The following is a 26801-nucleotide window of genomic DNA, read 5'->3' on the forward strand; positions in this document are numbered from 1 at the left end:
GTATAATATGCCATTGCCTTGCGATCGGTGGGGTACGACTGCTGGGACCCCCACCGATCCTGAGATTGAAGGTGCCTCAACACCATTTAAGTGCTGCAGTTCCCTGCACAGCTGGTGCATGGAAATTGGTGTGGCCACTTCATTCTCAGGATTGATTTGGGTTCCGGCAGTCTGATCCCCACTGTTCTCAAAGTAATGGCATATCCTAGCTATATGACTTCACTTTGTGCAATGGAAATAACCCTTTAGTAAATATCTAATCCACAGTTAATTACTTATCATATTGTTATACTGCTAATGCAATTTAGGGAAAAAACAGAAAAAAAAAAAAAAAACTGATGGTCCTACCAAATGATTCATTAAGACCCCACATAGTATATTACTTTATTTAATGCTAAATGCAAAAATGTATTTGTCCACCATTTTACTTTCATACAGTTAATGTTTTACATATCCGTTTAATTAGAATCTGTAGAAACTGATGATGCTGGTATATGGAAGTGGGACAATAAATGTATTTCTACAAAGACTCACTTATAGATACTAGTCAGTGTAAAAATGCATTGTTTTACCAGTCCCTCTTATATTCCACAGGAGCCAGGCCAGGGGGCAGTATACCTGCAATGCAGGCTCTATTAATCTGCTGCTTGCTTTAAAACTGTGGTGGTGGAACTTTGACACTGCGCTTCAATTTGTTGGGTGCCCACTTGCTGGAGCATCATAACGCTGCCGTGGGGTCGAGGCTGACATCATTTTCTTGATTCTAGGCAAATAAAGAATCCTACTTATTTAAAATGGAAAATGAATTGATCTCCCAGACTTTCTATTACCTCGTCTAAAAGCATAGCTATCTGTTACAAATCAATGTGATTGGTTAAACTTTCAAAATACTTTGTATTAAAAATTATTTTTACTTTTTGGGATACAGCTGCTTTGTAATCTGTATACAGAGCAGCTATATTGTGCGCTAAGACCTGAATCTGTCAGGTCCCCGGGACTGATGGATTCAGTTTCAGCGGGTCCTGCGTGTAATCGATCCCATCTAAGTTATAAACGTAGATGTGATCGATGGCCGCTTGATCACGCAGGACCCGCTTACACTAAACCAGTCCGTTTTGCGGACCATGATAGATACAGGTTTCAGCGCTAGGTACAGATGCTCTGTATACAAAGCAGCTATATCACAAAAATAATTTTTAATAAATACTTTAAAGGTTGGATCAATCACACTGAGACATTTTAATTAAAAAAAAGATTTCAAAGTTGTAAACTTTGTTTATTTTAATAATATTGCTCCTTATATGTTTCTTTACGTATACATTTATTTACTTACTCTGTTTATTTTATGACAGAATGCGTTGCCTAAAGTGAAAATAGCTAATTTATTGGCAATGATTTCTGTACATCCTGCAATAGCTTCAGCAACAATATATTTACTACTGGGAAATTGATAATCGCCCCTCAAAAAAAGACTGAAAGGAGCGTTGTTGTGTCTGAGATTGTGGTGGGTAAATATTTTTTCAATGAACGCTAACTTTTCAAACAACTTATGCTAATCTAATAGTATACCTGATATAGAACAACTTTGTAATTTACTTTTACTATTAGAAATGTTGTGGTTTTATTCATGCAAATTCAGTGTGAAATTACTGCACCTATGTTTATCCCTTCCTGTAACCTGCTGTCTACCCCCTGTTGAGTAAAAATACATCTCTAGTTACAAAGGAGAAGGACTGCAGGAAGTGGTGTCTCTTTACAGCCAGCCCATAGAAGTCTATGGAGAGGAGAGGCGGGAGCAGGGAAAGAGGAGACACAGGCTGCTGGCAGACCTTCTTTTTTTTGTAGTAAGCGTTAAATCCCTGTCCATAGGATGCATTAGGCGGGGGGGCCACACGCTGAGTATTTCTCACTACAAAAAATGGCTGTGATATTGCTGTGATAAATAGCTGTCCTTAGGAATGCATTGAGTAGCTTGAAAATCTCTTCAAAATCGCTCCAGTCAAGCGATTTGCTAGTGTTTTTTTTTTCATTTCTACATGCTGGAATTTCAGAGCTACACACTTTGTCAGGAGAGATTTTGAAGAGATTTTCAAGCTACTAAATGCATTCCTATGGGCAGCGATTTATCAGTCATTTTTTGTTGTGAGATAAATAGGCCTAGCCCAGAGGTTGCACTACATTTATTCCTGCAGCGTAAAAATACTTCTGAAGAGGCAAAAGAGACTGTAATCCAGCACTTGAAGATTAATAAAAGGAATCGAGGTTCCAATTGTATTTGTATTACAAATTTTTAGAAGTGCAAAAAGGGTTGAATCGCATTGGTTATTCGCCTACACGTTTCAGACACAGCCTGTGTCCTTAATCATGGCATGTATGAAAGTCAATGTCTGTTCCCGGCGTTTATATCCGGTATGGGCGTTCAAGGTAAATCTCAAAATCACCTGTGTTTACCGGAAGTAAAAAAACACAAGGTGCAACAAGAATTTTCTGTATAGCAATCATTTAATGAGAGTATTTTCCGTTATATATTTTTTCTCATTCAATCACTATTTAAGCAAATATGCGCTCTTCTGTGAGAGCTCTACAGTATGGAGTGCATATGCAATGACTGAATTTATTTAACTAATGAATTCGAAAGACCGGATATGAACGAAACGGGATACGGATAATGAGCTATGCAATGTAAAAATGAAACTGAAAAATAAACAACGAAAAACGGTTATTAAAATATAAAATGCTTGGTGGAAAGCATTAGTAATATCTCTCCATACAAACTGTTTAAAATGTTCAGCTATACACTACCGTTCAAAAGTTTGGGGTCACCCAGACAATTTTGTGTTTTCCATGAAAACTCACACTTCTATTTATCAAATGAGTTGCAAAATGACTAGAAAATATAGTCAAGACATTGACAAGGTTAGAAATAATGATTTTTTATTTGAAATAATAATTTTCTCCTCCAAACTTTGCTTTCGTCAAAGAATGCTCCATTTGCAGCAATTAGAGCATTGCAGACCTTTGGCATTCTAGCTGTTAATTTGTTGAGGTAATCGGGAGAAATTTCACCCCATGCTTCCAGACGCCCCTCCCACAAGTTGGATTGGCTTGATGGGCACTTCTTGCGTGCCATAGGGTCAAGCTGCTCCCACAACAGCTCTATGGGGTTGAGATCTGGTGACTGCGCTGGCCACTCCATTACAGATAGAATACCAGCTGCCTGCTTCTTCCCTAAATAGTTCTTGCATAATTTGGAGGTGTGCTTTGGGTCATTGTCCTGTTGTAGGATGAAATTGGCTCCAATCAAGCGCTGTCCACAGGGTATGGCATGGCGTTGCAAAATGGAGTGATAGCCTTCCTTATTCAAAATCCCTTTTACCTTGTACAAATCTCCCACTTTACCAGCCCCAAAGAAACCCCAGACCATCACATTACCTCCACCATGCTTGACAGATGGCGTCAGGCACTCTTCCAGCATCTTTTCAGTTCTGCGTCTCACAAATGTTCTTCTGTGTGATCCAAACACCTCAAACTTCGATTTGTCTGTCCTTAACACTTTTTTCCAATCTTCCTCTGTCCAATGTCTGTGTGCTTTTGCCCATATTAATCTTTTCCTTTTATTAGCCAGTCTCAGATATGGCTTTTTCTTTGCCACTCTGCCCTGAAGGCCAGCATCCCAGAGTCGCCTCTTCACTGTAGACGTTGACACTGGCGTTTTGCCGGTACTATTTAATGAAGCTGCCAGTTTTGGACCTGTGAGGCGTCTATTTCTCAAACTAGAGACTAATGTACTTGTCTTGTTGCTCAGTTGTGCAGCGGGGCCTCCCACTTCTCTTTCTACTCTGGTTAGAGCCTGTTTGTGCTGTCCTCTGAAGGGAGTAGTACACATCGTTGTAGGAAATCTTCAGTTTCTTGGCAATTTCTCGCATGGAATAGCCTTCATTTCTAAGAACAAGAATAGACTGTCGAGTTTCACATGAAAGCTCTCTTTTTCTAGCCATTTGGAGAGTTTAATCGAGCCCACAAATGTAATGCTCCAGATTCTCAACTAGCTCAAAGGAAGGTCAGTTTTATAGCTCCTCTAAACTGCAAAACTGTTTACAGCGGTGCTAACAATTGCACAAGGGTTTTCAAGTGTTTTCTAATCCTCCATTAGCCTTCTAACACAGTTGGCAAACACAATGTACCATTAGAACACTGGAGTGATGGTTGTTGGAAATGGGCCTCTATACACCTATGTAGATATTGCATTTAAAGCCAGACCTTTGCAGCTAGAATAGTCATTTACCACATTAACAATGTATAGAGTGTATTTCTGATTAATTTAATGTTATCTTCATTGAAAAAAACTGTGCTTTTCTTTCAAAAATAAGGAAATTTCTAAGTGACCCTAAACTTTTGAACGGTAGTGTATGTGACACACATATGTCAGATTTTTTATTTATTGTACTGAGCAGCTATTTATGATCAGCACATATCGTACGGCCGCAACCATTTAACACTTACGGATATATAATAACTCCTAAATAATCTTGAAAGATATTTTAGAAGATGTTTTAAACTTGTTAATTATAATAGTAACAAAGGGGATTATTAAATTACAGTAAAGCCCAAATTTTGAATATGACAGACATGTACCATCTGATATTGAATGGTTTCTACACTACCGTTCAAAAGTTTAGGGTCATAATGATTTTTATTTGAAATAATAATTTATTTCTAACCTTGTCAATGTCTTGACTATATTTTCTAGTCATTTTGCAACTCATTTGATATAAGTGTGAGTTATCATGGAAAACACAAAATTGTCTGGGTGACCCCAAACTTTTGAACGGTACTGTATGTCAAAAAACATAAATCATAAATGAATTTAAATTCAAAAAAGGAAAGCGGATGGAACCGTCAGTTAATTGACCAGTAGTGGAACATCCGTTCCTTTTTCAGGTTAAGCCCCCTCGGGAACCTAGTTTTAGGGCTATATATCCAGAAGGCTTCCCTGTTCAATAGGGTCTGTTTCATATTGCCACCTCGTGCAGAACATATTGTTTTCTCAATGGCATATGTTTTAAATGAATTAATTTCCCGGTTATGACACTTAAAGCGGCACTGTCACCACATTATAAGTGCCCTATATTGTACATATGATCGGCGCTGTAATGTAGATTACAGCAGTGTTTTTTATTTAGAAAAACGATCATTTTTGACGGAGTTATGACCTATTTTAGCTTTATGCTAATGAGTTTCTTAATGGACAACTGGGTGTGTTTTACTTTTTGACCAAGTGGGCGTTGTGGAGAGAAGTGTATGACGCGACCAATCGGCGTCATACACTTCTCACATTCATTTACACAGCACCTAGCGATATAGCTATATCGCTATGTGCAGCCACATAAACACGCTATAACGTTACTGCACTGTCCTGACAGTGAATATACATTACCTCCAGCCAGGACGTCATGTCTATTCACAATCCTGACACTTCTGTAGCGTCTCTGAGATTTACAGCAAGGCAAGCGTAATCTCATTTTAAATGACCGGTTACATCGTAATGAAACCCCAATATTCCTGGTATCTCCAATGCTGCCAGGCATTTCATTAAGTGTCATAACCGGGCAATTATTTCATTTAAAACATATGCCATTGAGAAAACAATATGTTCTGCACGAGGTGGCATTATGAAACGGACCCTATTGGACAGGGAAGCCTTCTGGATATATAGCCTTAAAACTAGGTTCCCGAGGGGGCTTAACATGAAAAGGGAACTGATGTTCCACTACTAATCAATTAACTGACGGTTCCATCCTCTTTCCTTTTTTGAATTGAAATTAATTTATGATTTATGTTTTTTTCTTTTTTTTTATATAGAAACCATTTAACATCAGATGGTACATCTTATTTGTCAGTTTCGTATTCAAAATTTGGGCTTTACTGTAATTTAATAATCCCCTTTGTTACTATTATAATTAACAAGTTTAAAACCTCTTCTAAAATATCTTTCAGTATTATTTGAGTTATTATATATCCGGAAGTGTTAAATGGTTGCAGCCGTACGATATGGTATCATAAATAGCTGCTCAGTACAATAAGTAAAAAATTCGACATATATATTTGTCACATATAGCTGAACATTTTAAACAGTTTGTATGGAGAGATATTATTAATGCTTAACACCAAGCATTTTATAATTATTTTAATAACAGTTTTTCGTTGTTTATTTTTCAGTTTCATTTTTAGGTTGCATAGCTCATTATCTGTCTCCCGTTTTTCGTTCATATCCGGTCTTTCGAATTCATTAGTTAAATGTATTCAGTAATTGCATATGCACTCCAAAATTATACTGTAGAGCTCGCACAGAAGAGCGCATATTTCCTTACATAGTAATTGAATGAGAATGAAAAATATATAACCCGAAATACTCACATTACATGATTGCTATACAGTAACTTCTTGTTTCACCTTGTGTTTTTTACTTCTGGTAAACACAGGTGATTTTGAGATTTACCTTGAACGCCCATACCGGATACAAACGCCGGGAACAGACATTGACTTTCATACATGCCATGATTAAGGACACAGGACGTGTCTGAAACGCGTAGGCAACGCGATTCAACCCTTTTTGCACTTTGACATTTCAAAATTGTGTAATACAAATAAAATTGGAACCTCGATTCCTTTTACTAACAGTCCAGCACTGGATTACAGTCTCTTTTGCCTCTTCTGCAGTCGGTCGTGCGGAGATCCGTGCGCTGTCTTAATGGGACACAACAAATGGTTAGCTGGAGGATCCCCCCCTTCCCCTCATGTGTTTCTGTTTAAAAATTCTTCTCCTTGGCTAAAAAAAACACTCCTCCAAAATGCTAAGTTGCACTGGGCATATTATGTATTTTTGAAAGCTTGCCCGTTATGCAGGGAAACATTATCATAACGAGAATACTGTGCAAGCTCTGTTCGCAGTTAATGTACTGGAAGTGAATAATTGGGCCACTGGATCTGGGAGAATGGTCTTTTCCCTCAAATCTTTCTTCAGATTTACCAGAAGTTGGGCAACCCATAGGTGGATCTCTTCTTGTCTCGTCTCAACCACAAGGGCTCAGCCTAGGTGGCCAGGGAGCGGGATTCCAGGGCCATTGCATTCGACTACTTAATCACTCCTTAGAAGGGATTCTCTCTTCTATATCTCATCACTCCTCTTCCGCTACTACCCAAAGTCCTCAAGGGAATCAAGGCAGAAGGTGTTCACGCGATCCTGGTTGCTCCGGACTGGCCTCGCCAGGTCTGTAACACCAACCTAGTCAACCTACTCACAGACACACCTTGGTGTCTACCGCTACGACCTTACCTCCAAGGTCCACTGTTCTACCCCACTTTACCTCAGATTCATATAACGGCATAAATGTTGAAGCTAGTCTTGATCAGAGACTTGGCTTAGCTTTTCTTAAGGGTCAGGTCTCTGCTCTTGTCTATTGTTCCCAGCAAACATTGTTCTTTCGCTCTCAGGTAAAAACCTTTCTGCAAGGGGTTTCTCATGCTGTTCCTCCTTTTCGACGTCCCACTAAATCCTGGGATCTTAATCTGGTTCTGGGTGTCCCCTCCCTTTAAACCCTTATGGGAAATTTTGCTACTTTCCTTGTGGCCATTACATCCATCAGACAGGTTTAGGAACTGGCTGCTCTGTTTTGCAAGTCTTATTTTCTGATTATCCATAAGGAAGTTGTGTTCTGTCCTCTCCCGTTCTTTGTTCCAAAAGTGTCTTTGCCTTTGACATCCATAAGGAGAGAGTCCTTCCTTTTACTCCTTCACGTGCTCCCCGCCGATCGCTAAAACAAAGCGGCAGAAGCACTCCGGTGAGCGCTGTGCTGCTTCGTTTCTGATCAGCTTTCCTCTAAAATCCGAGGGAGTTGTGTATGCGCTCAATAGAAAGTCTGAGCCCGTATATCGCTCGCTCCTCTTTCTGAGGAAAGCCGATCAGAAATGAGGCGGCGCAGTGCTCACCTTAGGGCTCCAGTCACTTCATTTTAGTGATCAGTGGGGGGGTCTCAGTGTCTGACCCCCACCGATCAAAACCAATCATGTTTTTATGTAATACATATTTTTTTAAGAATTTTGTGGGGTTTTTTTATTTTACTTGGTTTCCATCTATATTCAAAAATATCCTAAAATCATAGTTTTCACCCTGGCCAGTGAGCCTCAAAATAAACTCAAACTTCCAGTTCTGTAGCGGTTACTTCTCAGCAGACATGTCATTATTACAAGCAGGATTACAATGAAAGTTAACACCTCTCTATACACCATTAACGTTGAAATTGCAACACCAAGAAGGGCCGTAAGGTTATTCAAATCGAGGAAGTAGCGGATGTCGCTAAGATCTGCAATGATCAGATTTTTAAGCACCTAGCTCCAATCTGTGGAATGAGGGAGTGGCATAAATGCCAGATTGAAAGCAAAGTTGTTGTTTTTTTAGCCACATGAAACCTCCAAAATCAGATCAACTTGTGTGGGATGATTGTGTGATGCCTCCTGTTCGTCGACATGCCAGTTTTCACCACTCTTCGCAAACTGAGAGGGACAGAATCCTTGAACTGAGAGATCTTGGTTTATCACTCCGGCAGATCTCTACGCGCCTAGGCAGAGATGTCAGCACTGTTCAATGTTGCCTGTCCCGGGGGTTGTGAGGACAACAACGAATGGGAATGACCGCAAGAGGTGCGCCTATGCGAATCTCTGCACTGACGGATCATCTAAATTGGAAGAATGGCGTGTAGTAATCCATTCTGTACTACAAGTCAAATCAGATGTCACAGCCCAAGCCTAAGGCAGCAACCAGTGTCGACACAAATCATCAGAAGGTGTCTGCACAACATTGGGCTACGAGCCAGACGTCCAGCTACAGGTGTTCCATTGACCACACGCCACCACTCTCAAAGGCTATCATGGTGCACAGCAATAGAGGCCGGAATGGAGGTCTATCCTCTTCAGCGAAGGCCTAAGTGTGCTACCATGGCCTGCAGCATCTCCGGACTTGTCTCCCATCGAGCACATCTGGGATGTCATTGGTCTGCAATTGTAAAGAGAGCTGCTAGCAGCCAATCTTGATAATTTGCGTGCCCAAGTGCATTCAGCATGGTAGAACATTCCTCAGAAAACCATTGATGACCACATTGATAGCATGCCAAGAAGTATAAGCGCTTGTATTTCTGCACATTGCGCTCATATCCGATACTGAATAAATCAAGATCTTTGGAATATTTTGTTTCCATTTCTTTATCATTTGTATATCATTAGCACGTCTATCGATCCTGTGATTTCCAGAATTCCAAAACTTTTCTTCCTTGGTTTTGCAATTTCAATGTTGAGGAGTGTTGATAACACAGGATCCACCATTGATAATAGGCGATGGATACAGCTCTCTTCCTATCCCTTCCTGCACCACAAACGATTCACAGTTCACAGAGCATGCCTAGAAAACTCTCCCATAGAAGTCAATGGGTCACCACCTGTGCACAGGTTCCTATGGTCCATGTGGCTTCTGTAAAGCAAATCTCTAAGTGCGGTTAACAGCAGCTCAGACAAGATGGCTGCCCCCATAATCATGTATAGATAATAGAATATAAAAATAAAAACAAAGTATTGTTTCACTCTCTGTTTTTAATTATGAATAAAATATATAGGTAACATTTTCCCTTTCATTTCAAATAAGTTGTCCTTGCTTATTTCAACAAAAGTCTAGATGACTAATTACTAATAGGTTGTTTTTTGGTTATTTCAAATGGTTGTATGTCTTCGTTATTTATAGATTTACTATGTCGAACAAGGTCGAGTGAAGCTTAATCTCCATGAGTCAGAACGGATTTTAAAGGATGGAGACTTCTTTTTCGTCCCTCCAGGTAAAAAAATAATGTAACTTTCTTATTTTTTGTCTTAAGACCTAAGCTATATAGGAGAACTACCAAAGGTGTACATTGAAAATATAAACTTTTTATGCTGACCTATAGTCTTTTAAAGTTACAAGCCCAAAGCTAATGCTTATGCTCATAAGTGTGCGCATTTTTGCCTGTAATATGGTTTGCAAAACAGAACCATTCTGCAGGCACCGTACTACTGCCACTTTGTTCTGAGTGAAGTACCAATTCATAGTCGGGGCTTATCTTTAGAACTTGGTCCGACACATGCCATGCGATGGAGCTTGCTGCGTTTATTATGTAGACCCAGCATGCATGGCCCTATTGAAATGCTGTGACCCGGTAATTCAAAAACCAAATCTGCTTGTGTTCATGAGAGTTAAAGGGGTTGTCCGAGATACCAAAGTTTTTTTCAAAAACTGTGTCATACGTTAGCCCTTATACAGACATCCTAAATAAAGCATTATTTTAAAAAAAAATTCGACTTGCCACATCTCTTCTTTGAATTTAGCACAGTTTGTTTACATGCAGTTCAGGTCTGGTTTGTTGATCTTTCCTTCTGATGAAACTTGTTTTCTGTGCACGCTCATTGCAGGCTGCAATGAGCGTGCACGTACATTCCAAGAGTTCATGTGAGCTGTCCTTGCTCCTCCACGCTGACCTCCTTCACTGGACTTGTCTCCTTGCTGACATTCTTGAAGGATGGTGAGCAAATGTTATCTCCCCATTATGTTTTTCACATTTTCCACCAAATTGCTGCGTAAATCAAGCACCAAACACGCGTGTGCGGTGCGTGGTTTTCACGCACGCATTGACTTCAATGTGAGTGTAGGTGCATGATAACGCACCAATAGAGGACATGCAGTATGTTTCACGCAGCGGACACTCGCTGCGTGAAAAGTCACGCAAGTGTGAACGGCCCCATTGAAATAAATGGGTCGCGTGTGCTATGCATGGTTTAGACGATCAGCACACGGACGAGATTCACCCTGGTGTGAATGGGGCCTTAGGCACGAGTTACACAAGCGTGAATCATGTCCGTGTGCTGTGCTTAGCAAAAACGCACAACACACGCGACCCATTTATTTCAATGGGGCTGTTCACACATGCGTGACTTTTCACGCAGCGAGTGTCCGCTGCGTGAAACATACTGCATGTCCTCTATTGGTGTGTTATCATGCACCTACACTCACATTGAAGTCAATGCGTGCGTGAAAACCACGCACCGCACACGTGTGTTTGGTGTGTGATTTACACAGCAATTTGGTGGAAAAAAGAAGAAAAAAAATGGGCTGGCTTTGTGAGTGCGTGAATAACGCATGAGAATCGAAAAGCACACTGATGCATAACGCACACACACACGGACGGGATTGACGCAAGTTTTTCACGCGTGGAAAATACACACGCTCGTGTGCATGATGCCTTACTAATGTTAGGGCGGATTTACACGAGCGTGTGCGTTTTGTACGCGCAAAAACCGCAGGGTTTTGCGTGCGCAAAAGGCACTTGACAGCTCCGTGTGTCATGTTCATATGGATGTGCGGCTGCGTGCTTTTCGCGCAGCCGCCATCATTATGACACTCCGTTTGGATGTTTGTAAACAGAAAAGCACGTGGTGCTTTTCTGTTTACATTCATTCTTTTACTGTTGTTGCGCGAATAACGCGCGTCCCACGGAAGGGCTTCTGTGGGGTGCGCGTGATTTTCACGCACCTATTGACTTCAATGGGTGTGTGATGCGCGAAAAACGCCTAAATATAGAACATGTCATGAGTTTTACACAGTGGACTCACGCTGCGCAAAACTCACGGACAGTCTGCACTGCCCCATAGACTTGTATAGGTCCGTGCGACCCGCGTGAAAACCACGCGGGCTGCACGGACGAAAATCACGTTATTTCAAATGGAAAATGAATTGATCTCCCAGACTGTTAGGGATCTGCCAGGTACTTCATCTAGGTATACTCCTGGGATTAATCAATCCACACCTGAGGCCAGACCTGTTCGACTGACACCATCTCCCACCAACCAGGGTGGCAGGCTCAGGAGTGGGAGAGCCTATCGCGGCCTGGTCTGTCGGAGTTAGCTCCGCCCCCTGTCCTTTATTACCTGCCCTGTTCTCTCCCTCAGTGCTTGTAATTCTTTTGGATTCCTGGCCCCACTGCTGCTTGCTCCAGCCTGCTTCTGCCGTGCTTCTGCCTTGCTGCAGTTCTGCTTGACCTGCCTTGCTTTGCCCCTGGCTTGCTTCTGTCTCCTTGCCCGCTTGGGTGTACTCACTTCGTCCTGGTCCTGACTGTCCGTTCGCCGCTCTGTTTCCTCGTGGCGTTCCGTGGCTACTGCCCCTTCCCTTGCATGTTCCCTGTTTGTTTTCCTGTGCACTTAGACAGCGTAGGGACCGCCGCCCAGTTGTACCTCGTCGCCTAGGGCGAGTCGTTGCAAGTAGGCAGGGACAGGGCGGTGGGTAGATTAGGGCTCACTTTCCCTTCACCTCCTTCCGGCCATTACATAATTACAAGCCCTTACCTAGTCTACCATTTCTCCTACGCTGACGCTATCATGGACCCCCTTGAGACCCTGGCCCAGCAGATGCAGGGCCTCTCCCTACAGGTCCAGGCCCTGGCCCAAAGGGTCAATCAGGGTGACGCTGCTTTAGTAGTACCCCTCACCTCACCTCTAGAACCCGACCTCAAGTTACCTGACCGGTTCTCAGGGGACCGTAAGACGTTTCTCTCCTTCCGGGAGAGTTGCAGACTGTATTTCCGCCTAAAGCCCCACTCCTCAGGTTCCGAGAACCAGCGGGTGGGTATCATCATATCCCGACTCCAGGAAGGGCCCCAAGAGTGGGCCTTCTCCTAGGCTCCTGACGCCCCTGAACTTTCCTCTGTTGATCGTTTTTTCTCTGCCCTCGGACTCATTTACGACGAGACTGACAGGACTGCCTTAGCCGAGAGTCAGCTGGTGACCTTACGTCAGGGTAGGAGACCGGTTGAGGAATACTGTTCTGATTTTAGGAAGTGGTGCGTAGCTTCTCAGTGGAACGATCCGGCCCTAAGGTGCCAGTTTAGGTTAGGATTATCTGACGCCCTGAAGGATCTGCTGGTTAGCTACCCCTCGTCTGACTCCCTTGACCAGGTTATGGCCCTAGCAGTACGACTTGACCGACGTCTCAGGGAACGTCAGCTAGAACGCTTCAGTGTGCTCCCCTCTGACTTTTCTGCGATCCCCCCCGAGGTCCCGTCTCCTCGCCCCTCCACGGAGGACTCGGAGGTACCTATGCAACTCGGGGCCTCCATGTCCCCTCGACAACGTAGGGAGTTTCGCAGAATGAATGGTCTCTGCTTCTACTGTGGGGACGACAAGCATCTACTGAACACCTGTCCCAGGCGCAAGAATAAGAAGCCGGAAAACTTCCGCGCCTAAGTGATCATCGGGGAGGTCACTTGGGCGCACAGGTATTTCCCGTTAATGTGAAACGCAATAAAATTTTGCTTCCCTTTCAGGTCTCGTTTGCTGGCCGGGCTGCCACGGGCAGTGCTTTCGTGGATTCAGGGTCATCTGCTAATATCATGTCTGCGGAATTTGCTATGTCTCTAAAGATACCTTGTATTGATTTACCTTATCCTATCCCTGTAGTAGGAATCGACTCAACTCCCCTTGCTAATGGTTATTTTACTCAGCATACTCCTGTTTTTGAACTCCTTGTTGGCTCCATGCATTTGGAGCAGTGCTCTGTACTGGTGATGCAGGGATTATCGTCTGATCTGGTATTAGGTCTTCCCTGGTTGCAGTTGCATAATCCCACGTTTGATTGGAATACTGGGGATCTCACCAAATGGGGTAATGAATGTCTTATGTCATGTCTTTCTGTTAACTCTATTTCTCCCCGGGAGGAGGTAAACACGCTTCCTGAGTTTGTTCAGGACTTCGCCGATGTGTTTTCTAAGGAGGCCTCCGAGGTGTTGCCCCCCCATAGAGATTACGATTGCGCTATCGATTTGGTGCCTGGTGCCAAGCTTCCTAAGGGTAGGATATTTAATCTTTCATGTCCTGAACGTGAAGCCATGAGGGTGTATATCCAAGAATGCCTGGCCAAGGGTTTCATTCGCCCCTCGACTTCTCCTGTAGGTGCTGGCTTCTTCTTCGTGGGGAAGAAGGATGGTGGTCTTAGGCCGTGCATTGATTATCGTAACCTGAATAAGGTCACCGTAAGGAACCAGTACCCACTTCCTTTGATTCCGGATCTTTTTAATCAGGTTCAGGGAGCCCAATGGTTTTCTAAGTTCGATCTACGGGGGGCATATAACCTTATCCGCATCAAAGAGGGGGATGAGTGGAAAACTGCGTTCAACACACCCGAGGGTCATTTCGAATACCTGGTCATGCCCTTTGGGTTGTGTAATGCCCCTGCTGTCTTCCAGAATTTTATTAATGAAATCCTGAGAGAGTACCTGGGTAATTTTCTTGTTGTGTACCTTGATGACATACTGGTGTTTTCCAAGGACTGGTCCTCCCACGTGGAGCATGTCAGGAAGGTGCTCCAGGTCCTTCGGGAGAATAATCTGTTTGCTAAGACTGAAAAATGTGTCTTTGGGGTACAGGAGATACCATTTTTAGGGCAAATCCTCACTCCTCATGAATTCCGCATGGACCCTGCCAAGGTTCAGGCTGTGGCGGAATGGGTCCAACCTGCCTCCCTTAAGGCGTTACAGTGTTTTTTAGGGTTCGCCAACTATTACAGGAGATTTATTGCCAACTTCTCGGTCGTCGCTAAGCCTCTTACGGACCTTACCCGCAAGGGTGCTGATGTCCTCCATTGGCCCCCTGAGGCCGTCCAGGCCTTTGAGACCCTCAAGAAGTGCTTTATCTCGGCCCCCGTGCTGATTCAGCCCAACCAAGAGGAGCCATTTATTGTGGAGGTTGACGCTTCCGAGGTGGGAGTGGGGGCCGTCTTGTCCCAGGGTACCAGCTCCCTCACCCATCTCCGCCCCTGTGCTTACTTCTCTAGGAAGTTTTCGCCCACGGAGAGTAACTATGATATTGGCAACCGCGAACTTCTAGCCATTAAATGGGCTTTTGAGGAGTGGCGGCACTTCCTGGAGGGGGCCCGACACCAGGTAACGGTCCTTACGGATCACAAGAATCTGGTTTTCCTAGAATCGGCCCGGAGGCTTAATCCTAGACAAGCTCGGTGGGCACTATTCTTTACCAGATTTAATTTCTTGGTTACCTATAGGGCTGGGTCCAAGAATATTAAGGCTGATGCTCTGTCACGTAGTTTCATGGCCAATTCTCCTTCTGAGAAGGATCCTGCTTGTATTTTACCCCCTGGTATAATCGTCTCTGCCACGGATTCTGATTTAGCTTCTGATATCGCGGCTGATCAGGGTGCAGCTCCCGGGAACGTCCCTGGGGAAAAACTGTTTGTTCCCCTGCAATACCGGCTGAGGGTACTCAGGGAAAACCATGACTCCGCTCTATCTGGGCATCTTGGGCACCAAACACCTCATTACCAGAAACTATTGGTGGCCTGGGTTGCCTAAAGATGGTAGGGCTTACGTCGCCGCTTGTGAGGTTTGCGCTAGGTCCAAAACCCCTAGGTCCCGACCTGCGGGCCTACTACATTCCTTGCCCATTCCCCAGAGACCTTGGACCCATATCTCCATGGATTTTATCACCGATTTGCCTCCATCTCAGGGCAAGTCGGTGGTGTGGGTGGTAGTCGACCGCTTCAGCAAGATGTGCCACTTTGTGCCCCTTAAGAAGCTACCTAACGCCAAGACGTTAGCTTCTTTGTTTGTGAAACACATCCTGCGTCTCCATGGGGCCCCAGTCAATATCGTTTCTGACAGAGGGGTACAATTTGTTTCCTTATTTTGGAGAGCTTTTTGTAAAAAGTTGGAGATTGATCTGTCCTTCTCCTCCGCCTTCCATCCCGAAACTAATGGCCAAACGGAAAGGACCAACCAATCCCTGGAACAATATTTAATGTGTTTCATCTCTGACTGTCAATTCGATTGGGTCTCATTCCTTCCCCTTGCTGAATTTTCCTTGAATAACCGGGTCAGTAACTCGTCAGGGGTCTCCCCGTTTTTCTGTAATTTCGGGTTTAACCCAAGATTCTCCTCCGTCTCCCCTGGTTGTTCCAATAATCCTGAGGTAGAGGAGGTTCATCGGGAACTGTGCACTGTCTGGGCCCAGGTTCAGAAGAACCTAGAGGCGTCCCAGAGCGCACAAAAGATTCAGGCGGATAGTAGACGTTCTGCTAACCCCCGGTTTGTCGTCGGGGATTTGGTCTGGTTGTCGTCCAGGAACTTGCGCCTTAAGGTCCCGTCCAGGAAGTTTGCTCCCCGATTTATTGGACCTTATAAGATCATTGAAGTCCTCAACCCTGTATCCTTCCGTCTGGAGCTCCCCCCATCATTTCGCATACATGACGTCTTCCATGCCTCCCTCCTTAAACGCTGCTCCCCGTCCTGGTCCCCCTCGAGGATACCTCCTGTTCCCGTTCTCACCCCTGAGGGGGTGGAATTCGAGGTGGCCAAGATTATGGACAGTAGGATGGTCCAGGGCTCCCTCCAGTACCTGCTCCATTGGAGAGGATACGGGCCGGAGGAGAGGACTTGGGTACCTGCCCGTGATGTTCACGCTGGGGTATTGATCAGGAGGTTCCACCTTCTCTTCCCCACTAAACCGGGTCCCCTTAGTAAGGGTCCGGTGGCCCCTCATAAAAGGGGGAGTACTGTTAGGGATCTGCCAGGTACTTCATCTAGGTATACTCCTGGGATTAATCAATCCACACCTGAGGCCAGACCTGTTCGACTGACACCATCTCCCACCAACCAGGGTGGCAGGCTCAGGAGTGGGAGAGCCTATCGCGGCCTGGTCTGTCGGAGTTAGCTCCGCCCCCTGTCCTTTATTACCTGCCCTGTTCTCTCCCTCAGTGCTTGTAATTCTTTTGGATTCCTGGCCCCACTGCTGCTTGCTCCAGCCTGCTTCTGCCGTGCTTCTGCCTTGCTGCAGTTCTGCTTGACCTGCCTTGCTTTGCCCCTGGCTTGCTTCTGTCTCCTTGCCCGCTTGGGTGTACTCACTTCGTCCTGGTCCTGACTGTCCGTTCGCCGCTCTGTTTCCTCGTGGCGTTCCGTGGCTACTGCCCCTTCCCTTGCATGTTCCCTGTTTGTTTTCCTGTGCACTTAGACAGCGTAGGGACCGCCGCCCAGTTGTACCTCGTCGCCTAGGGCGAGTCGTTGCAAGTAGGCAGGGACAGGGCGGTGGGTAGATTAGGGCTCACTTTCCCTTCACCTCCTTCCGGCCATTACACAGACTTTCTATTACCTCGTCTAAAAGCATAGCTATCTGTTACAAATCAATGTGATTGGTTAAACTTTCAAAATACTTTGTATTAAAAATTATTTTTACTTTTTGGGATACAGCTGCTTTGTAATCTGTATACAGAGCAGCTATATTGTGCGCTAAGACCTGAATCTGTCAGGTCCCCGGGACTGATGGATTCAGTTTCAGCGGGTCCTGCGTGTAATCGATCCCATCTAAGTTATAAACGTAGATGTGATCGATGGCCGCTTGATCACGCAGGACCCGCTTACACTAAACCAGTCCGTTTTGCGGACCATGATAGATACAGGTTTCAGCGCTAGGTACAGATGCTCTGTATACAAAGCAGCTATATCACAAAAATAATTTTTAATAAATACTTTAAAGGTTGGATCAATCACACTGAGACATTTTAATTAAAAAAAAGATTTCAAAGTTGTAAACTTTGTTTATTTTAATAATATTGCTCCTTATATGTTTCTTTACGTATACATTTATTTACTTACTCTGTTTATTTTATGACAGAATGCGTTGCCTAAAGTGAAAATAGCTAATTTATTGGCAATGATTTCTGTACATCCTGCAATAGCTTCAGCAACAATATATTTACTACTGGGAAATTGATAATCGCCCCTCAAAAAAAGACTGAAAGGAGCGTTGTTGTGTCTGAGATTGTGGTGGGTAAATATTTTTTCAATGAACGCTAACTTTTCAAACAACTTATGCTAATCTAATAGTATACCTGATATAGAACAACTTTGTAATTTACTTTTACTATTAGAAATGTTGTGGTTTTATTCATGCAAATTCAGTGTGAAATTACTGCACCTATGTTTATCCCTTCCTGTAACCTGCTGTCTACCCCCTGTTGAGTAAAAATACATCTCTAGTTACAAAGGAGAAGGACTGCAGGAAGTGGTGTCTCTTTACAGCCAGCCCATAGAAGTCTATGGAGAGGAGAGGCGGGAGCAGGGAAAGAGGAGACACAGGCTGCTGGCAGACCTTCTTTTTTTTGTAGTAAGCGTTAAATCCCTGTCCATAGGATGCATTAGGCGGGGGGGCCACACGCTGAGTATTTCTCACTACAAAAAATGGCTGTGATATTGCTGTGATAAATAGCTGTCCTTAGGAATGCATTGAGTAGCTTGAAAATCTCTTCAAAATCGTTCCAGTCAAGCGATTTGCTAGTGTTTTTTTTTCATTTCTACATGCTGGAATTTCAGAGCTACACACTTGTCAGGAGAGATTTTGAAGAGATTTTCAAGCTACTAAATGCATTCCTATGGGCAGCGATTTATCAGTCATTTTTTGTTGTGAGATAAATAGGCCTAGCCCAGAGGTTGCACTACATTTATTCCTGCAGCGTAAAAATACTTCTGAAGAGGCAAAAGAGACTGTAATCCAGCACTTGAAGATTAATAAAAGGAATCGAGGTTCCAATTGTATTTGTATTACAAATTTTTAAAATGTCAAAGTGCAAAAAGGGTTGAATCGCATTGGTTATTCGCCTACACGTTTCAGACACCGCCTGTGTCCTTAATCATGGCATGTATGAAAGTCAATGTCTGTTCCCGGCGTTTATATCCGGTATGGGCGTTCAAGGTAAATCTCAAAATCACCTGTGTTTACCGGAAGTAAAAAAACACAAGGTGCAACAAGAATTTTCTGTATAGCAATCATTTAATGAGAGTATTTTCCGTTATATATTTTTTCTCATTCAATCACTATTTAAGGAAATATGCGCTCTTCTGTGAGAGCTCTACAGCATGGAGTGCATATGCAATGACTGAATTTATTTAACTAATGAATTCGAAAGACCGGATATGAACGAAACGGGATACGGATAATGAGCTATGCAATGTAAAAATGAAACTGAAAAATAAACAACGAAAAACGGTTATTAAAATAAATATAAAATGCTTGGTGGAAAGCATTAATAATATCTCTCCATACAAACTGTTTCAAATGTTCAGCTATACACTACCGTTCAAAAGTTTGGGGTCACCCAGACAATTTTGTGTTTTCCATGAAAACTCACACTTCTATTTATCAAATGAGTTGCAAAATGACTAGAAAATATAGTCAAGACATTGACAAGGTTAGAAATAATGATTTTTTATTTGAAATAATAATTTTCTCCTCCAAACTTTGCTTTCGTCAAAGAATGCTCCATTTGCAGCAATTAGAGCATTGCAGACCTTTGGCATTCTAGCTGTTAATTTGTTGAGGTAATCGGGAGAAATTTCACCCCATGCTTCCAGAAGCCCCTCCCACAAGTTGGATTGGCTTGATGGGCACTTCTTGCGTGCCATAGGGTCAAGCTGCTCCCACAACAGCTCTATGGGGTTGAGATCTGGTGACTGCGCTGGCCACTCCATTACAGATAGAATACCAGCTGCCTGCTTCTTCCCTAAATAGTTCTTGCATAATTTGGAGGTGTGCTTTGGTTCATTGTCCTGTTGTAGGATGAAATTGGCTCCAATCAAGCGCTGTCCACAGGGTATGGCATGGCGTTGCAAAATGGAGTGATAGCCTTCCTTATTCAAAATCCCTTTTACCCTGTACAAATCTCCCACTTTGCCAGCACCAAAGCAACCCCAGACCATCACATTACCTCCACCATGCTTGACAGATGGCGTCAGGCACTCTTCCAGCATCTTTTCAGTTCTGCGTCTCACAAATGTTCTTCTGTGTGATCCAAACACCTCAAACTTCGATTTGTCTGTCCTTAACACTTTTTTCCAATCTTCCTCTGTCCAATGTCTGTGTGCTTTTGCCCATATTAATCTTTTCCTTTTATTAGCCAGTCTCAGATATGGCTTTTTCTTTGCCACTCTGCCCTGAAGGCCAGCATCCCAGAGTCGCCTCTTCACGGTAGACGTTGACACTGGCGTTTTGCCGGTACTATTTAATGAAGCTGCCAGTTTTGGACCTGTGAGGCGTCTATTTCTCAAACTAGAGACTAATGTACTTGTCTTGTTGCTCAGTTGTGCAGCGGGGCCTCCCACTTCTCTTTCTACTCTGGTTAGAGCCTGTTTGTGCTGTCCTCTGAAGGGAGTAGTACACATCGTTGTAGGAAATCTTCAGTTTCTTGGCAATTTCTCGCATGGAATAGCCTTCATTTCTAAGAACAAGAATAGATTGTCGAGTTTCACATGAAAGCTCTCTTTTTCTAGCCATTTGGAGAGTTTAATCGAGCCCACAAATGTAATGCTCCAGATTCTCAACTAGCTCAAAGGAAGGTCCGTTTTATAGCTCCTCTAAACTGCAAAACTGTTTACAGCGGTGCTAACAATTGCACAAGGGTTTTCAAGTGTTTTCTAATCCTCCATTAGCCTTCTAACACAGTTGGCAAACACAATGTACCATTAGAACACTGGAGTGATGGTTGTTGGAAATGGGCCTCTATACACCTATGTAGATATTGCATTAAAAACCAGACCTTTGCAGCTAGAATAGTCATTTACCACATTAACAATGTATAGAGTGTATTTCTGATTAATTTAATGTTCTCTTCATTGAAAAAAACTCTGCTTTTCTTTCAAAAATAAGGAAATTTCTAAGTGACCCTAAACTTTTGAACGGTAGTGTATGTGACACACATATGTCAGATTTTTTATTTATTGTACTGAGCAGCTATTTATGATAAGCACATATCGTACGGCCGCAACCATTTAACACTTACGGATATATAATAACTCCTAAATAATCTTGAAAGATATTTTAGAAGATGTTTTAAACTTGTTAATTATAATAGTAACGAAGGAGATTATTAAATTACAGTAAAGCCCAAATTTTGAATATGACAGACATGTACCATCTGATATTGAATGGTTTCTACACTACCGTTCAAAAGTTTAGGGTCATAATGATTTTTATTTGAAATAATAATTTATTTCTAACCTTGTCAATGTCTTGACTATATTTTCTAGTCATTTTGCAACTCATTTGATATAAGTGTGAGTTATCATGGAAAACACAAAATTGTCTGGGTGACCCCAAACTTTTGAACGGTACTGTATGTCAAAAAACATAAATCATAAATGAATTTAAATTAAAAAAAGGAAAGAGGATGGAACCGTCAGTTAATTGACCAGTAGTGGAACATCCGTTCCTTTTTCAGGTTAAGCCCCCTCGGGAACCTAGATTTAGGGCTATATATCCAGAAGGCTTTTCTGTTCAATAGGGTCTGTTTCATATTGCCACCTCGTGCAGAACATATTGTTTTCTCAATGGCATATGTTTTAAATGAATTAATTTCCCGGTTATGACACTTAAAGCGGCACTGTCACCACATTATAAGTGCCCTATATTGTACATATGATCGGCGCTGTAATGTAGATTACAGCAGTGTTTTTTATTTAGAAAAACGATCATTTTTGACGGAGTTATGACCTATTTTAGCTTTATGCTAATGAGTTTCTTAATGGACAACTGGGTGTGTTTTACTTTTTGACCAAGTGGGCGTTGTGGAGAGAAGTGTATGACGCGACCAATCGGCGTCATACACTTCTCACATTCATTTACACAGCACCTAGCGATATAGCTATATCGCTATGTGCAGCCACATAAACACTCTATAACGTTACTGCACTGTCCTGACAGTGAATATACATTACCTCCAGCCAGGACGTCATGTCTATTCACAATCCTGACACTTCTGTAGCGTCTCTGAGATTTACAGCAAGGCAAGCGTAATCTCATTTTAAATGACCGGTTACATCGTAATGAAACCCCAATATTCCTGGTATGTCCAATGCTGCCAGGCATTTCATTAAGTGTCATAACCGGGCAATTATTTCATTTAAAACCTATGCCATTGAGAAAACAATATGTTCTGCACGAGGTGGCGTTATGAAACAGACCCTATTGGACAAGGAAGCCTTCTGGATATATAGCCTTAAAACTAGGTTCCCGAGGGGGCTTAACATGAAAAGGGAACTGATGTTCCACTACTAATCAATTAACTGACGGTTCCATCCTCTTTCCTTTTTTGAATTGAAATTAATTTATGATTTATGTTTTGTTTTTTTATATAGAAACCATTTAACATCAGATGGTACATCTTATTTGCCCAAAAGTGTCAGTTTCGTATTCAAAATTTGGGCTTTACTGTAATTTAATAATCCCCTTTGTTACTATTATAATTAACAAGTTTAAAACCTCTTCTAAAATATCTTTCAGGATTATTTGAGTTATTATATATCCGGAAGTGTTAAATGGTTGCAGCCGTACGATATGGTATCCTAAATAGCTGCTCAGTACAATAAGTAAAAAATTCGACATATATATTTGTCACATATAGCTGAACATTTTAAACAGTTTGTATGGAGAGATATTATTAATGCTTTCCACCAAGCATTTTATAATTATTTTAATAACAGTTTTTCGTTGTTTATTTTTCAGTTTCATTTTTAGGTTGCATAGCTCATTATCTGTCTCCCGTTTTTCGTTCATATCCGGTCTTTCGAATTCATTAGTTAAATGTATTCAGTAATTGCATATGCACTCCAAAATTATACTGTAGAGCTCGCACAGAAGAGCGCATATTTGCTTACATAGTAATTGAATGAGAATGAAAAATATATAACCCGAAATACTCACATTACATGATTGCTATACAGTAACTTCTTGTTTCACCTTGTGTTTTTTACTTCTGGTAAACACAGGTGATTTTGAGATTTACCTTGAACGCCCATACCGGATATAAACGCCGGGAACAGACATTGACTTTCATACATGCCATGATTAAGGACACAGGACGTGTCTGAAACGCGTAGGCAACGCGATTCAACCCTTTTTGCACTTTGACATTTCAAAATTGTGTAATACAAATAAAATTGGAACCTCGATTCCTTTTACTAACAGTCAAGCACTGGATTACAGTCTCTTTTGCCTCTTCTGCAGTCGGTCGTGCGGAGATCCGTGCGCTGTCTTAATGGGACACAACAAATGGTTAGCTGGAGGATCCCCCCCTTCCCCTCATGTGTTTCTGTTTAAAAATTCTTCTCCTTGGCTAAAAAAACACTCCTCCAAAATGCTAAGTTGCACTGGGCATATTATGTATTTTTGAAAGCTTGCCCGTTATGCAGGGAAACATTATCATAACGAGAATACTGTGCAAGCTCTGTTCGCAGTTAATGTACTGGAAGTGAACAATTGGGCCACTGGATCTGGGAGAATGGTCTTTTCCCTCAAATCTTTCTTCAGATTTACCAGAAGTTGGGCAACCCATAGGTGGATCTCTTCTTGTCTCGTCTCAACCACAAGGGCTCAGCCTAGGTGGCCAGGGAGCGGGATTCCAGGGCCATTGCATTCGACTACTTAATCACTCCTTAGAAGGGATTCTCTCTTCTATATCTCATCACTCCTCTTCCGCTACTACCCAAAGTCCTCAAGGGAATCAAGGCAGAAGGTGTTCACGCGATCCTGGTTGCTCCGGACTGGCCTCGCCAGGTCTGTAACACCAACCTAGTCAACCTACTCACAGACACACCTTGGTGTCTACCGCTACGACCTTACCTCCAAGGTCCACTGTTCTACCCCACTTTACCTCAGATTCATATAACGGCATAAATGTTGAAGCTAGTCTTGATCAGAGACTTGGCTTAGCTTTTCTTAAGGGTCAGGTCTCTGCTCTTGTCTATTGTTCCCAGCAAACATTGTTCTTTCGCTCTCAGGTAAAAACCTTTCTGCAAGGGGTTTCTCATGCTGTTCCTCCTTTTCGACGTCCCACTAAATCCTGGGATCTTAATCTGGTTCTGGGTGTCCCCTCCCTTTAAACCCTTATGGGAAATTTTGCTACTTTCCTTGTGGCCATTACATCCATCAGACAGGTTTAGGAACTGGCTGCTCTGTTTTGCAAGTCTTATTTTCTGATTATCCATAAGGAAGTTGTGTTCTGTCCTCTCCCGTTCTTTGTTCCAAAAGTGTCTTTGCCTTTGACATCCATAAGGAGAGAGTCCTTCCTTTTACTCCTTCACGTGCTCCCCGCCGATCGCTAAAACAAAGCGGCAGAAGCACTCCGGTGAGCGCTGTGCTGCTTCGTTTCTGATCAGCTTTCCTCTAAAATCCGAGGGAGTTGTGTATGCGCTCAATAGAAAGTCTGAGCCCGTATATCGCTCGCTCCTCTTTCTGAGGAAAGCCGATCAGAAATGAGGCGGCGCAGTGCTCACCTTAGGGCTCCAGTCACTTCATTTTAGTGATCAGTGGGGGGGTCTCAGTGTCTGACCCCCACCGATCAAAACCAATCATGTTTTTATGTAATACATATTTTTTTAAGAATTTTGTGGGGTTTTTTTATTTTACTTGGTTTCCATCTATATTCAAAAATATCCTAAAATCATAGTTTTCACCCTGGCCAGTGAGCCTCAAAATAAACTCAAACTTCCAGTTCTGTAGCGGTTACTTCTCAGCAGACATGTCATTATTACAAGCAGGATTACAATGAAAGTTAACACCTCTCTATACACCATTAACGTTGAAATTGCAACACCAAGAAGGGCCGTAAGGTTATTCAAATCGAGGAAGTAGCGGATGTCGCTAAGATCTGCAATGATCAGATTTTTAAGCACCTAGCTCCAATCTGTGGAATGAGGGAGTGGCATAAATGCCAGATTGAAAGCAAAGTTGTTGTTTTTTTAGCCACATGAAACCTCCAAAATCAGATCAACTTGTGTGGGATGATTGTGTGATGCCTCCTGTTCGTCGACATGCCAGTTTTCACCACTCTTCGCAAACTGAGAGGGACAGAATCCTTGAACTGAGAGATCTTGGTTTATCACTCCGGCAGATCTCTACGCGCCTAGGCAGAGATGTCAGCACTGTTCAATGTTGCCTGTCCCGGGGGTTGTGAGGACAACAACGAATGGGAATGACCGCAAGAGGTGCGCCTATGCGAATCTCTGCACTGACGGATCATCTAAATTGGAAGAATGGCGTGTAGTAATCCATTCTGTACTACAAGTCAAATCAGATGTCACAGCCCAAGCCTAAGGCAGCAACCAGTGTCGACACAAATCATCAGAAGGTGTCTGCACAACATTGGGCTACGAGCCAGACGTCCAGCTACAGGTGTTCCATTGACCACACGCCACCACTCTCAAAGGCTATCATGGTGCACAGCAAGACAGCAATAGAGGCCGGAATGGAGGTCTATCCTCTTCAGCGAAGGCCTAAGTGTGCTACCATGGCCTGCAGCATCTCCGGACTTGTCTCCCATCGAGCACATCTGGGATGTCATTGGTCTGCAATTGTAAATAGAGCTGCTAGCAGCCAATCTTGATAATTTGCGTGCCCAAGTGCATTCAGCATGGTAGAACATTCCTCAGAAAACCATTGATGACCACATTGATAGCATGCCAAGAAGTATAAGCGCTTGTATTTCTGCACATTGCGCTCATATCCGATACTGAATAAATCAAGATCTTTGGAAGATTTTGTTTCCATTTCTTTATCATTTGTATATCATTAGCACGTCTATCGATCCTGTGATTTCCAGAATTCCAAAACTTTTCTTCCTTGGTTTTGCAATTTCAATGTTGAGGAGTGTTGATAACACAGGATCCACCATTGATAATAGGCGATGGATACAGCTCTCTTCCTATCCCTTCCTGCACCACAAACGATTCACAGTTCACAGAGCATGCCTAGAAAACTCTCCCATAGAAGTCAATGGGTCACCACCTGTGCACAGGTTCCTATGGTCCATGTGGCTTCTGTAAAGCAAATCTCTAAGTGCGGTTAACAGCAGCTCAGACAAGATGGCTGCCCCCATAATCATGTATAGATAATAGAATATAAAAATAAAAACAGAAAGTATTGTTTCACTCTCTGTTTTTAATTATGAATAAAATATATAGGTAACATTTTCCCTTTCATTTCAAATAATTTGTCCTTGCTTATTTCAACAAAAGTCTAGATGACTAATTACTAATAGGTTGTTTTTTGGTTATTTCAAATGGTTGTATGTCTTCGTTATTTATAGATTTACTATGTCGAACAAGGTCGAGTGAAGCTTAATCTCCATGAGTCAGAACGGATTTTAAAGGATGGAGACTTCTTTTTCGTCCCTCCAGGTAAAAAAATAATGTAACTTTCTTATTTTTTGTCTTAAGACCTAAGCTATATAGGAGAACTACCAAAGGTGTACATTGAAAATATAAACTTTTTATGCTGACCTATAGTCTTTTAAAGTTACAAGCCCAAAGCTAATGCTTATGCTCATAAGTGTGCGCATTTTTGCCTGTAATATGGTTTGCAAAACAGAACCATTCTGCAGGCACCGTACTACTGCCACTTTGTTCTGAGTGAAGTACCAATTCATAGTCGGGGCTTATCTTTAGAACTTGGTCCGACACATGCCATGCGATGGAGCTTGCTGCGTTTATTATGTAGACCCAGCATGCATGGCCCTATTGAAATGCTGTGACCCGGTAATTCAAAAACCAAATCTGCTTGTGTTCATGAGAGTTAAAGGGGTTGTCCGAGATACCAAAGTTTTTTTCAAAAACTGTGTCATACGTTACCCCTTATACAGACAACCTAAATAAAGCATTATTTTTTTAAAAAATTCGACT

At 42.7% G+C, this 26801-nt stretch overlaps 1 long non-coding RNA gene across 1 annotated transcript; it reads left to right on the forward strand.

Annotated features, from left to right (window-relative positions):
- Nucleotides 1-1355: 1355 nt before the first annotated feature.
- Nucleotides 1356-26326, forward strand: LOC142741026 (uncharacterized). The gene is made up of 4 exons (XR_012880972.1): nucleotides 1356-1504; nucleotides 9791-9881; nucleotides 17749-17900; nucleotides 26210-26326. It is a non-coding gene; the product is annotated as an uncharacterized LOC142741026 (long non-coding RNA).
- Nucleotides 26327-26801: the final 475 nt, after the last annotated feature.

The sequence above is a fragment of the Rhinoderma darwinii genome, chromosome 1 (assembly GCF_050947455.1).
Source record: "Rhinoderma darwinii isolate aRhiDar2 chromosome 1, aRhiDar2.hap1, whole genome shotgun sequence".
Lineage (NCBI taxonomy): Eukaryota > Metazoa > Chordata > Amphibia > Anura > Rhinodermatidae > Rhinoderma > Rhinoderma darwinii.